Here is a 13,541-nt window from a genome sequence, read left to right on the forward strand (position 1 = left end):
CCTGGCCATCAATGCAAAACATTATTTGTTTCCATGGGGCTCCAACAGTCATACCTGACAGGTAAAGCCAGTTTTCACACCATTTCTGAGTGTCTTCTGTGCCAAATTAGTTATGGGAATGAATCCTCTTAAACTCATAACCACTATCAGTCATTTGGAGATAGTCAACCAGATACTCGAGTAAAACATTGAACATTTCTGACTGAACGTTTAGAATCTGGTTTACATGTTTAGATGATTTTGCTTACAACTTGTTTCACAACTGTACACTTTAGCAATTGTTCTTTTGTAAATATGTTTTTTCAGCCAAGGTCCTACTATCCTCAAACTGCATTTTGTTGGACTTTTTGTGATAAGTACTCAGAAGAATCCGACAGATGTTTAATTGAAATTGATGAAGAATAAGACGTTGTTCCTAGACATGACAGGGGCATAAAATTCGTTTCTAGATACATTAACACTGTTGTTCTTCTATCTCCCAGCGTTGTGTGTGGTAGGACTTTTCTGTATAATACATACATGTTACATATAAGCCAAACCTGATTGTATGCAAAGAATGCCCGGTTACTCACCGGTAATATTCATTACTCCGAGTCCTGGTCTCAGCGTCCCATTCCTTAACAGTGAGCAGCTAGTCTGTTCCACAGAAACCTAGTACCTAGCAGAGCTTTTTGCCCCTCCCCCAGTATGGCGTCACCATCATGTGACAATAAAGGGGGAGGTGCGGCAGAGAAACTTACTGGGAATACCAAAGAAAAAACCCAGAAACGAAACAATCACCCCAAAACCAAATAGAGGAGGGAGGGAAGGGCTCAGGGATGGGACGGAAAGACCAGGACTCAGAGTAATGAATATTACCGGTGAATAACCGGGCATTACCTCCTCGTCCTGTCTCCCCGTCCCATTCCTTAACAGTGAGCACATACCCAAGCACACGGTGATTGTAAAAAAAAACAGACCAGAAAGTGCGAGAAAACAGGCCCATTTAATCGACAGAAAAACAGTACATATCACAAACCATGTACCGCAGAAAGGACAAGAGCGCCAAAGGAAGAAGAGGCCGCCATCCCAAACTGAAGACGCTAATGCGAAACAAACGTATGGGGAGCAGCCCACGTGGCAGCACTACAAATGTCCCTCAAGGAGGCCCCCAAGAACATGGCCCAAGAGGAGGAAACGCCCTTGGCCGACCTACCCAGAACATAAGAGGGGAGAGGACAATGGGCAGAATCACAGGCAGGAATCACAGCACCCTGGACCCAACGAGTCAGGGTGGACAAAGAAGGACGAAGACCCAGCCCAGAGAGGCCATAGGCGACAAACAAGGAATCAACCATACGGAAACCAGAGGTACGCTTCAAGTAGATGCGGAGAGCCCTCAGCACATCCAATGAATGGAGGACCACCTCCTCAGGAGAGGCAGGATCCGGAAAAAAGACCGGGAGAACAATATCCTCCTCACAGTGAAAAGAAGACACACCTTAGGCAGTAAAAACTGACTGGGACGGAGAATGACCGTGCCAGCACAAAAGCGCAAAAAGGGGGGAGAAGCCATCAAAGCCCCAAGCTCACCAACCCTCCGCCCAGAAGGAATGGCCACCAGGAAATGGACCTCAGCAGAGAGGCACTTCAGGGCCACGGAGTCCAAAGGCTCGAAAGGGGGGGCCCGTCAAAGCCTGAAGATCCCAAGGAGGCACAGGAGAGCTAGAAACAGGACGCTGAAGCGAAATACTCCGCAGAAGGCGAGCCACCAACGGGGAGACAGAGGACCCCGATGAACCCCGAAAGGCAAAAAAGGCAGCCCACTGCGCCCGCAGGAAAGAAACCGCAAGCCCCAAGACGAAACAATCCCGCAAGAAGTCCAACACCCGTACAGCCACACAGGAGGCAGAAGAGAGACCCTTCCCAAGACACCAGGAGGAGAAAATCTTCCAATGACGGGCATAGGACCTCATTGCGGAAGGGCGCCGAGACAGTTGGAGACAATGCGCAACCTCCACAGAGCAACCCTGACCCAGCAAACTCAACCTCTCAAGTGCCAGACCCCCAGCCGGAGGCGGCGCAGGGTGGCAATCCCGAGAAGAGGAGCCTGCAGAGGGGTGGGACACAGGGGAAATCTCCAATGTGGGCAAACAGACAAGGTCAGCAGAAGGGGAAACCAAGACCGGAGAGACCACTCCGGCACCACCAGGAGAACCCCCGCCTGATCCAACCGAATCTTCCGGAGGACCCGCTGAAACAAGGCAAATAGAGGGAAGGCAAACAGCAGCCCCGTCGACCACGGAATCGAGAAAGCAATCGAGGCCCACGCCAACCGGGATGGAACGAGGCTGCAAAACCGAGGAAGAAGGGCAGAATCCTCCGAGGCAATGAGATCCAGCCAAGGACGGCGGAACCTGAGGACAATCTGATCGAACAGATCCGGGGACAGAGACAGAGACACCGAGGAGGGGAACACCCTGCTCAAATAGTCCGCAGACCCATTCTCCTTCCCCGGAAGATTGACCGCCGTCAGAGACAAGAGATTCAACTCGGCCTAAAGCCGGATCTTCCAGGAGAGGAGAAACAGAGACCGATACATGCCCCCTAGGCGATTGATATAAGCACGAACCACCTGGTCATCGGCCTGCACCGAGACCGCTTGACCCCAAAGGAGAGGAGCGAACCACTGAAGAGCCAACCAAACCGCCCTCAACTCTAACCAGTTCGAGGACTAGAGGGACTCGAAACAGGACCAGCGACCCTGAGCCCTGGAGGCACCCAGCATGGCACCCCAACCCAAGGCACCGGCGTCCATGGACAACACAACCACAGACCGAGGAGGAAGGAGATCGAACCCCCGGGAAAGAGACTGTGGGGACAACCACCCCTGGAGATCCGCCCGAATCCCCGCAGAGATAGGAATCAGAGTTTCGTAAACCAGGGAGGCAGGATCCCAGTGCCACAGGACAAGATGCAACAGGGGATACAGATGCAGCCTGGCCCAAGGGAGGAGACGCAAAATGGACGCCATCTCCCCCTGACTCCGCAACCATAGACGGGCGGACACCCGGGCCTGGGACAGAAGCCAAGAAAGGTGACAAAACAAAGTCAACTAGCGCTCCAGGGAAAAGAACAACATGCCGTGATCCATAAGGAAGAGAGCCCCTCGGAACTTCAGGGACTGGGAGGGCATCAGGGAGGACTGCCGGTGGTGGATGAGGAACCCAAAAGAACCCAGGAGAATACACACCTGGGCCACACCTGACAGAGCCTGAGAAAAAGAAGGAGAGACAATCAACCAGTCATCCAGATAGGGAAACACCTGCAGCCCCCTGGAATGAAGAATACCCACCAGAGGGGCCAAGAGCTTGGTGAAAATCCTGGGCGCCGAGGAAAGGCCGAATGGGAGCACCTGGAACTCAGAGTGAAGGGAACCCACAGCAAACCGGAGAAACCGCTGGTCCGCCGGATGGACAGGAACGTGCAGATACGCATCCATCAGATCCAGGGATGCCAGGAAGCCACCCGAAGTGCCAGAGGCAGGACAGACTGCAGAGTCACCATCTTGAATGGACGATGGAGAACGAAGCGATTGACCCGCTTCAGACCCAAAACAGGATGCAGATCCGAAGTATCCTCCTTGGAGACCAGAAAGAGGACCGAATAGCAACCCTCACCCCTTTCCAGAGGAGGAACCCCCACAACAGCCTCCTTCTCCAACAGAAGCCGCACACCCACCAGCAACGCCTCCTGACGCAGAGGAAGATAGGGCAGGGGAGTCAGAATGAAACCCAGAAAAGGAGGAGAGGAAAACTCTATCCGGCAACCCTCCGACACAGTCTGAACCGCCCAGCATCCGGAACTGACAACCACTGGGACAGGAAGGACTGGAGGCGACCACCAACAGGCAAAGGCAGATAGTCATTGGGAAGAGGAGGAAGCGGTGGCAGCAACACCGAGGGGCACAGGACCTGGCACCCCCAGGGGCCCACTGGCCACGACCCCAGCCACGAAAGGGCCGCAAAGTACCCCGAGCAGCAGGCCCAAAGGTACGGCGACAGTCAAACCCACGTCCCCGAGATGGAGGGCGGACAGGAGCCACAAGCATGAGGCACCATGAGCACGTCCATGGGAACCCACAAAGGGCAACCCAAACAGGACCGATCACTGAGAAGACCCAGCCTACCAGGAACACATCCAGGCGGGACGCCGCGCAGCAATCGAAGCTGCAGAAGCAGCACAGTGGCACACAGAGGGACAACAACCAGTGAACCTGCAACACCAGGAGGGCCAAGAGCGCGGAGGCATCCACACCATCCGCAAAAGAAAAGCCAGGGCCCGGACCATGCCAGCGGAAGAGGCCCTCGCCCGACAAAAAAAGCGGGAAGCAGCAGAGGAACGCCACACCGCCCCCTCAACACGCCCACCACAGCGACAGAAGGAAGGGCGCCCCCACACAAGAACCAAAACCATGAGGAAAGGCTAGCAATCAAAACGCCAACCGATGGAGTGAGAGCGCACACAATTGAACAAGTCAGAGAGCTCCGCACCCTGAACAAATCCACCAACAGCTAGCCGAGCCTGGAAGGCAGCAGCAACCTCCACACGAAGAAGCAGGCGCAAGGATGCATAGAGGTGCATGCTGAGAGCACCGTCACACTGTCTGCAGTGCAGCAGGCAAACATGGCGCCGGACAGAACAGACTACAGTGCGAGAGATGTCTGACGTGCGTGCACCGAGACATCCATGTGAGGCACATGCAGGTGAAGAGGCAACCAGCGTCACGGCAGCAACGCAAGAGAGGAGGACACAAAGCAGCCAGAGAGGACGGGACCCAAGAAAAAGAGACCCGCCCGGAAAGGCATGAAGTCCTGAGGCCCTGTCCCCACACGGGAAACAGGGGCGGACGCTGAAAAAGTGTCCGGCTGCCCAAAAACATCCCCAGGGAGCTGAGCACCCTACAGGAAACACAGCTGAAAATCCCCGCCCGCTATAGCAGGGCACATCGGGACCGGCATTGAGAGGAATGGCCGCTAGAGCAGGCCGAGGAGGCACAGGTGCATACCATACATTGGCTGAAAACCATATGTCCCAAAAACAAGCAGCAGCCAAAAAAGAGGCACAGGCGGCTGCTAGAGCGGATCGTGCAAATGACAGTCCCCCCACCCACCAACAAGTACATGAAGGCGGAGCCACAAAATGCAGGGATCGAACCTCTGGCAGTCACACATGCAACAAAAAGGAAAAAAGGCGGCCGCTAAAGCGGGCCGCCACAACAACAACAAAACAGAGAGAAAACTTACCCCCAACAGCTCCTGCTAGGACATCAGTAGACTGCGAACGCAGAAAAAAAAGAACAGGAAGTTTCTCTGCCGCACTTCTCCCTTTATTGTCACATGATGGTGACGCCATACTGGGGGAGGGGCAAAAAGCTCTGCTAGGTACTCGGTTTCTGTGGAGCAGACTAGCTGCTCACTGTTAAGGAATGGGACGGGGAGACAGGGCGAGGAGGTAATGAAGCCCTAACTCTCTTGTAGTGTGCGTGAGACAGATTTATGGTCTAGAATTCTAATACTAAGGATGAAATACTAACATATGCATGATTGCCATATATGGTATTCACAATGTAAGCATCTGTTGGGAATTTTTTAGTGCAGCAGATTCACATGAATTGCATGCTCCTGTCACATGGTGTTAGGCCTGGATACTACAAGTTGTTTTTGTTCAAAGAAATTTTCATTCATGATGGGTGGTTACTCATCCCTTGTTCTACAATGCTCATGGACATCAGCTCCACTCTTAAGATTGTTTCCGTATAGCAGGGGTGTTGGACTTGGCCCTTCTGGCAGGTTCACCCCTGAACTTTTTGCCTTGAATTATAGTGATTTCTGGTCTTTGCGCACTTTGACACTGTGGCGCAGTGTAAAGTGCGTGCGCTCCCTGAGTGCGTGTGTGAGATTGGCCTGCTCTCCCATAGGAATGCATGGGGAATGTCTGTGTCCCTGGTAGTTCCTGATGCGTGAGGTGTGCATGGTCAAGTTTGGTATGTGCACACTCGTGTGATTGAATGCTTCGCAACGATGTATGTGGCATGACAAGCATGACTGTTGAACTAAGAACATCGTTGTGCTAGCGCTTGGCAGGAAACTCGCATTGCTGCAAGCAGATAATTTTAAATTGTGTTACTGATGACTGTATTTTAATACTGCTGATTTTCTGCCTTACCTACACGCTGACTCCCCGGTCCACCGCAGCAATTCATGCTGTTTGCTGTGGACGTGGCTCCAGCTGGAAATGGATCCCACTGTAGTATGGGCAATTCCCCATGGTTACACCCTAAAACGACTAGATCGTAAGATACATAGAGGTGGAGGGTTGGCCATCATATATAGAGACATCTTCCGATGCCGCACCTCCATCCCGGATATGCGAGCATGCGAAAGTCTGTACTTTACTCTGGAGTTCTCCCCAACATCCACTTTTTCTGGCATTTTAGTTTATCGACTACCGGGCCCGTTGAATAACTTTATCACTGAGCTGACAGATGCGGCTGCTAATCAGATGCTCCTGGCAGCAAATTTTACGCTGCTGGGTGACCTGAATCTGCATTTGGATGACTCCCAGGATGCAACAGTTACTGGTCTTCGACTTAATCTTCAAGCCATTAATTTGTTGCAAAAAGGTTTTCATCCAACGCACATTAAGGGCCACCTCCTGGACCATATTTTTAGCAATCTTGACAGTCTAACAGTGGAAATTCCTATACCTCTGCCTTGGACTGACCACTATCTAGTACCCTTTACGTGGCCTATTAACGTTCCCCCTATGTCACAAAATAAGAACAAGCACTGAGGTAGGAAATGGGCTTCGTTGCCTCTGTCTGAATGGAAACGGGCTCTTGATGAGCACGTACCTTCCAAATCAATGAACCCCAGTATAGCCACTTCTAACTATGATAATTGGATTACTGATATTCTGGACCAGGTCCTCCCAAAAGAATCTCTACACTCCATAAAACGATGCAAAGTAGCCCCATGGTACTCCCCCACCCTCAGAACTATGAAACAGTTGTGTCGTAAGCTGGAGAGAGCTTGGAGGCGAGAATATTCACAATCCAAGAAAACCGAGTACAGAGCCGCGATAAAATCATATAAGAGTGAACTGAAAACTGCACAAATCCAATTTTATGACTCTAAAATCAAGTCAGCTGCTAATTCGCCCAAAGAAATATTCAAAATAGCAAAGTCATTAATCTCCCCCCCTCCTGAGTGCGTATTCCCTGCTGGTGCGCTCGCTCGATGCAACAATTTGGCAACCTTTTTCTCTCAGAAAATTCAGGCCATCTATTCCTCTTTCCCCACTGATGCAGAGAAGCGGGATACCACTGCCGACCCTAAAGCAGACGCCCCAGCTCACAGTTCGCTCGATGAGTTCCCTCTTCTTGACTCCATCGCACGGAAGAAAATATTTTCTAAAGTCACCTCAGGATCTCCCAATCATCCTGCACCTCCTCAGACCCTCCTTAAAGTCAGCGAGGCCATATGTCCTATCATCTTAGACGTCTTAAATTCGTCCATTGTCTCCAGCTTGGTCCCTGCACAGTGGAAATGTGCGATGGTTAGGGCCCTTCTCAAAAAGCCTACATTAGATCAGAACAACCTGGCCAACTTCCGCCCTATCTCCCTTCTCCCTTGGATGAGTAAGTTGCTGGAGAGACACATCAATAACATCTTGGTAGAGTATTTGGAGTCCAATGATCTGCTTTGTGCCTCCCAGACGGGATTCCGCCCTCAACATGGCACCGAAACCGCTTTACTCGCGGTAACGGAAGAAACAAGATCTGTGCTGGACCGGGGAGGGAAGGCAGCCATTATACTATTAGATCTCAGTGCCGTGTTCGACGCGGTTAACCATGCCACATTATTACATCGTTTAAGTGGCATGGGCGTGTCGGGCGCGGCCCTGGAATGGCTGACCTCCTTCCTGGATGAGCGCTTCTTCCAGGTGTTTGAGGGCGAGGCAGTATCCTCAAAACATGCTCTGAGCTGTGGGGTTCCTCAGGGCTCGGCCCTGAGCCCCACGCTCTTTAATGTCTACATGAGCCCTCTGGCAGAGATAGTGCAGCCCTTCGGTGTGCGTATTATCACCTATGCGGATGATACCCAACTGGTGGTCTCTTTGGATCACACAGAGGGTTCATCCAACACCTTGGGGCCCTGTCTAGAGGCAGTAGCCAAATGGATGCATTCCTCATGTCTCAGACTCAACGGGGAGAAGACAGAGATCATGCTACTGGGCAATCTTGCACCGACCACTCTGGTTTCCATCTGGCCCGCTTGTCTTGGCGCTCCTCCCTCACCGAAACCCCAGCTTCCATCTGTATTGGACTGTTGAGAATGCTCCGGAAGATTCTCCCATTGCTTCCCTTCCAGGCGAGGAGAATCATGGTCCAGGCCTTGATACTCTCCCGCCTGGATTATGGAAATGCGCTATATCTGGGAGCCCCGGGAGCAGTGATCAACAGACTCCAAGTTACACAAAATTGTGCTGCTCGACTTTTGTTTGGCATCCCTCGCTGGCAATCAGCAAGGAATGACCTTAAAAGAACTCCACTGGCTCCCAATAGCTGCCAGAATGCACTTCAAAGCTATGTGCATTGTGCATAAAGCATTTCACCGAACAGGCCCAGCTATCCTGCGCTCTTTGGTTGTACCTTACATTCCATCGAGAACCCTTCGTTCCAGCGTTCTGCATCTCGCCACTACAACTAAAGTCAATAAGGCTCGCTGGGGAGGCCGGGCTTTTTCACATTTGGCGGCAAAGATGTGGAACTCGCTCCCGCCGAATATGCGGGAGATCAGCGACCGGATGGTCTTTAGGAAATTATTAAAAACTCACCTGTTCGCTAAAATGTGCTAAATCCTGCTACTTGCTCACCACATTATTCAGTTCAAGCGCTGCGAGGCCTTTGGGTATGTACGCGCTATATAAATATAATTTTTCATTTCATTTCACTGTGTCTTGTGCGGAAGTGCCACTTCTGGGAGTTGGCATATTAGTGTAAAATATGCCTGGCGTATGATTGGCTGGAGCTGGCTGGGATGCCAGGCTCCAGGAGTCTGTGTGGGTCTGCCCCGGTGGTGAATGGAGAGATTAGCATGCTGATGTGAGGGAGGGGCTGCACCTGTATCCTGAATGGAGCTGGGCTTTCCCCCACACAATGCTGGCTCCACCCCCTGTGGTGCGTCTAATGACCCAAGCCCTGCCAGTGAATAGAGAGGGTGGTTGAGCCCATCAACAGTGCTCACAGACCAGCTGCGACTGGTTCTGCCCCCACCCTGCCCAAAGACAAAGGGTTTGTCTGTATAAAAAGAGGCTGTGACCTCTTAAAAAATGTTCTTGTTCTTGTTGACACTTGAATCTGCCAGGGGCATGCTGCTGCTGGGGCCCAGGGGAAGGCTTGCCCTCCCTGGGCCCTGCCCAGCCCCTGGACTACTGAGGTACTGGACCCCTCAAGGACTTTGCCTGGACTTTGCTTCTGCTAAGCGCCTGGGAGCGCTTTACTTGGGCCCCTAGCGCTTGAGAGCACTTTCTTTTTGTCCTAGCGCTTGGGAGCGCTGTTGTTTTCAGCCGGTGCCCACCCGGCGTGTGCCCGCTTGATTTGCCGATTTGGAAGTCCTCTGGCGAGTGCCCACCTCACCAGGGACCTGGCCGCCATAGCGAGAGCCCACCTCGCTTTATATTTGATTCCCGGAGGGAGCCCACACCTCGTTTGCCTCCTCGAGAATTGCCGCCGCCCGGCCCGCGACCAGGAAGTCAGGCAGGGGCGGTACTGCGGGACACCTCTGTGACGTCATTCCCGGGCCGCGCTCTGATTGGCTGCTGGCCCGGGACCTGACGTGCAACCAGGAAGAGGAGCCGGCAGCAGGAAGTGGCGTGAGCATTGCGGGGCTCCCGTGACCAGGAGGGAGCCCCAGATACTGTTTCCCTTAAAGTCCCGGTCCCAAGATGGGGGACCGGGTGAAGACCCACGGGGCGAAGCGGGCGCAATGAGGAGGCGGGGCTCCCATGTGGAGAGAGAGCCCCGCCGAGCGCTACCGCCGCCCGGCCACAGAGAAGCCTTCTGTCCAGCAGCGGGGCCGCCGTGATGCGGGGAGACCCCGCAGCTGCCGAGGAAGGGAAAGGAGCCTGGAGACCCCCGGAGCGCCCGCCAGACACTGGTGAGTGGAGCTGAGCCGGGAGGAGAGGGTGTGAGCCTGAAGCCCGTGAACAGGTTGCGACCACGAGTCCCCAGAGGGGGGGACTCTCACGTGCAGGGGCATTGTGTGCTAGAGCCCTGAGAGAGGCTCAAGAAGGCGCCACAGTTGATTGCAGAGCCACAGAGGCTCCAGAGGGCATTTATTGATTTCGAGTCCCCGGAGGGGGGACTCCAACGTTGGCACCACATTTGCTCGAGCCCAGAGAGGCTCAGGGGCATTGCTTAGTTTGAAGGCCTAGAGGGCTCCAAACTGCACCTATGTATCTTCCAGAGCCTAGAGGGCTCCCAGTTTGCGCAGTTTTGCTCCCAGGGGGCTAGAGAGAGCCCTGTCACAGTACTGTTTCCAGCTGCCCAGCAAGTAGTGGGCAGCTGCACCGTTTAGGTCTTTCTTTTCTAGGGACATGTTCTGGACTTAGGAGTGAGTCGCCCTCCTTCGTCCCTACCCTGGCCTTCCCCAGCTGTGCAGCACTTAGTGCCAGCTGCAGCATTTAGGCCCCCTGTTCTGTCCCTCAGCTGCCCAGCACTTTGTGGGCAGCTGCTACGTTTAGGTGTTGGCGCAGTGGCGCAACCTGGATCCTGGATTTTGATGTACGTTCTGTGTTAATGTGATTTATGCGAAGTGTTCTTTGCTGCACCTCTGAATGTGATGTTGATGCATCATGTGCCTTGTTCCTTACACCGCTGAACGTGTGTTGATGCGTCATGTGTTCCATACACCGCTGAATGTAGGTTTCTGCATCATGTGTTTTCCTTTCCTACACCTCTGAATGTGTTGTGATACATCATGTGTGATATGCTTACCCCTACTTGTATTGTGATACTTAGGTGGTTGTTCTTGCTAGTACAGGTGGTGCTAGTGAGGTCCCAGTTCCCTGCGTGACCTGTTCCTAAGGTGGTTAGGATTGCGTAGGTGGTACTTACCTGATTACCAGTAGTTACTGGTGGTGTGCTATTTTGTGCTACAGTGATTTTCTGTTATGCTCTAAGTGATATTCCAAGGGCTTGATACTGAGCTCGCCCCCTGACCAGAGTCCCAGGACCAGTGGACTCTATTGTGCCTTCCCTGACAAATTGCTGGGACTTGTCTGATCTCCCTGGGCCACTGGGGCCTCGCTGAAGTGTGCCTCGCTTACTCCCCTCGGCAGCTCGTGCACAGCAGCCCGTCCAAGCCTCGAGCAGCGCCGCTCTACCCTGAGCCGCGCCGCTTCGCTGGGTCGCCCGCATCCTGCCCCCTCCTCTTCTGAGCCGCACACATTGGTCGCCCCAGAGAAACGCTTGTAGCTAGCCGGCCGCCCGCTCAAGTTTACTAAGGAGGTCACTCGCATTATCCTGCGCAACCAGGACGGAAGGTACTGTCCGATAGGCTCTATGTTCTAAGGTCTAGGCCTACAAGTATTGTATTCTAAGTTCTAAAAGTGCTGATTCCTGACAGTGGTCCATGTGGCCCTGTCTTGTACATATCCCTTGTAAATTCTGCCCGTGCCTGTTGGCACATTGTAAAGTGTGTGTTTTATCTAATGTGTTTTGGTGTAATACAAAGGCTATTTTTATATATAACCTTGTGTGGAGTTTCCTTTGTGGTGGGCCTTGGGTGTTGTTGCTGGGGTGCGTGCGCAAATACTTAACTCACATCGCCTCCAAGTTTAGCCTTGCTGCTTGCGCCACGTTACCTAGAAGGTGAGCAGGGGTTATCTTGGCGTGTAACTCCCTTGCCCTAACTTAGGAGTGGTGGTCTCTGACTGACTTTGGCGTAAGCCCTGGCCAGCCAGGAATCCCATTTCTAACAAGGGGTCAAAAGGATAGTAATTAAGAGTATAAATATGTACATGTAAATGTATAGCTCATGCATTTTGTCTGTTACATAATAGAAATAAAATATGCTGACACTGCCCACTTATGAGGAGATGGGAGGGTGCATGTGAATCTACAGCACTACACGCTACGAACAAAAGCTTACAGGGTAATATTCTGTTTGTAGCTGATTGAAGTGAAATAGATATATTACTTTAAGTAAAATGTTTGGGTTGGTTCTTAGAACTACCCTATCTTTATATACTTGAATAAAAGGTTCTTGGAGAAGTGTGGCTCAATGGTTAGAGCGCCAGACCCTGATGCAGAGGTCTGGCCCGGGACCAGGGTTCAATTCCCCGCCTCGGCGGGTCTTGGGCTCAAAATTCCACGGACCTGATAATTCTCGCCTCGGTGCCTATTCCAATCATGGAGTCCCACTCTGCAACTCTGGGTAATAGCTTGCTTAACCCTTTCGATGCTGATGACGAGCTCAGCTCGTCATCAGCCACGGGTGGCGTGTGCTGATAAAGCGGGATAATGGAAAACGCCGCACAGCGCAAAAATCGCCGCAGCAGCGATGCGGTTAATCTCCACAACGGCCCCCACAACGCTAAGGATGCCTGGCCTCCACCTTGGGGGTGCCCAGGAGTGGACGCCTCACAGGGAAAGCCAGGATGGGTTCCACAGCGGTATTCGTACAAGCGCCTTGAGACCCTTGCTCACTGACTCTTCTCAAAGAGGTAATAGCCACTAAGAGGCCAATTTCAATGTTAATAATTTGAAATCCAAGGAATGCAAAGGTTCTAATGCTGGTCCCATATACCATGTTAGCGCTATATTTAAGTTCTGCCTTGGTGCTGGAGGTGTTCTAGGTGGTGTTCTCCTTTTAAGGCCCTCCATTAAAGCCTTTATTACTGGAATTGAAAATAGTGACAAACGTTTTCCTTTTTGCATGTATGCTGCTACTGGTGCCTGATGGAGCTTTATAGATGTGAATATTAATTTTGCCTTTTGTAAGTGTAGGAGGTAAGAAATGATATCTTGCTCATTTAGCTGTAGTGAGTTGAGATACTTATTGAGACAATAGTAGCTGAAACACTCCTCTTAGCACCACAGTATGCACAAGTGGCAGGTCTCCATGCCGCCCGAATAGCCATATGTTCATCTGTAAGATTTAAGTAACCAAACTCTATGACCTCAGGTACCAAATTGCAAGATTCTTCTTTTTGGAGTCTGGATGTTTAGTGAGTCCTTTGTGCTGAGTGACAAGATTCACTGTGAGCGGAAGTAGTCTCTCTTGAGGTGAGATGGACATCTCTAGCAGAGCTGAGAACTGATGTTGCTTAGCCCAAGTTGGTGCCACTAGGATGAGCCTTGTTGTGCACTCTTGTATCTTCCTGGCCACATATCAGATGAGTGGGAGGGGCGGAAAAGCGTATGCAAATATCCCTGAGCAACTCATCAATAGTGTATTGCCTATGGACTGTGAGATCCCGACAGATGAAGATTT

At 52.1% G+C, this 13,541-nt stretch overlaps 2 protein-coding genes across 6 annotated transcripts in view; one reads left to right on the top strand and one right to left on the bottom strand.

Annotated features, from left to right (window-relative positions):
- Positions 1 to 13,541, top strand: part of FAM162B (family with sequence similarity 162 member B) — a 304,725-nt gene that overhangs the window by 261,513 nt on the left and 29,671 nt on the right. The gene's annotated exons all lie outside the window — the stretch shown is intronic.
- The window catches only part of LOC147707956 (importin subunit alpha-6), a 395,564-nt gene that overhangs the window by 10,939 nt on the left and 371,084 nt on the right, over positions 1 to 13,541 (bottom strand). The gene's annotated exons all lie outside the window — the stretch shown is intronic.

Source organism: Lissotriton vulgaris, chromosome 6 (genome assembly GCF_964263255.1).
Source record: "Lissotriton vulgaris chromosome 6, aLisVul1.2, whole genome shotgun sequence".
Classification (NCBI taxonomy): Eukaryota; Metazoa; Chordata; class Amphibia; order Caudata; family Salamandridae; genus Lissotriton; species Lissotriton vulgaris.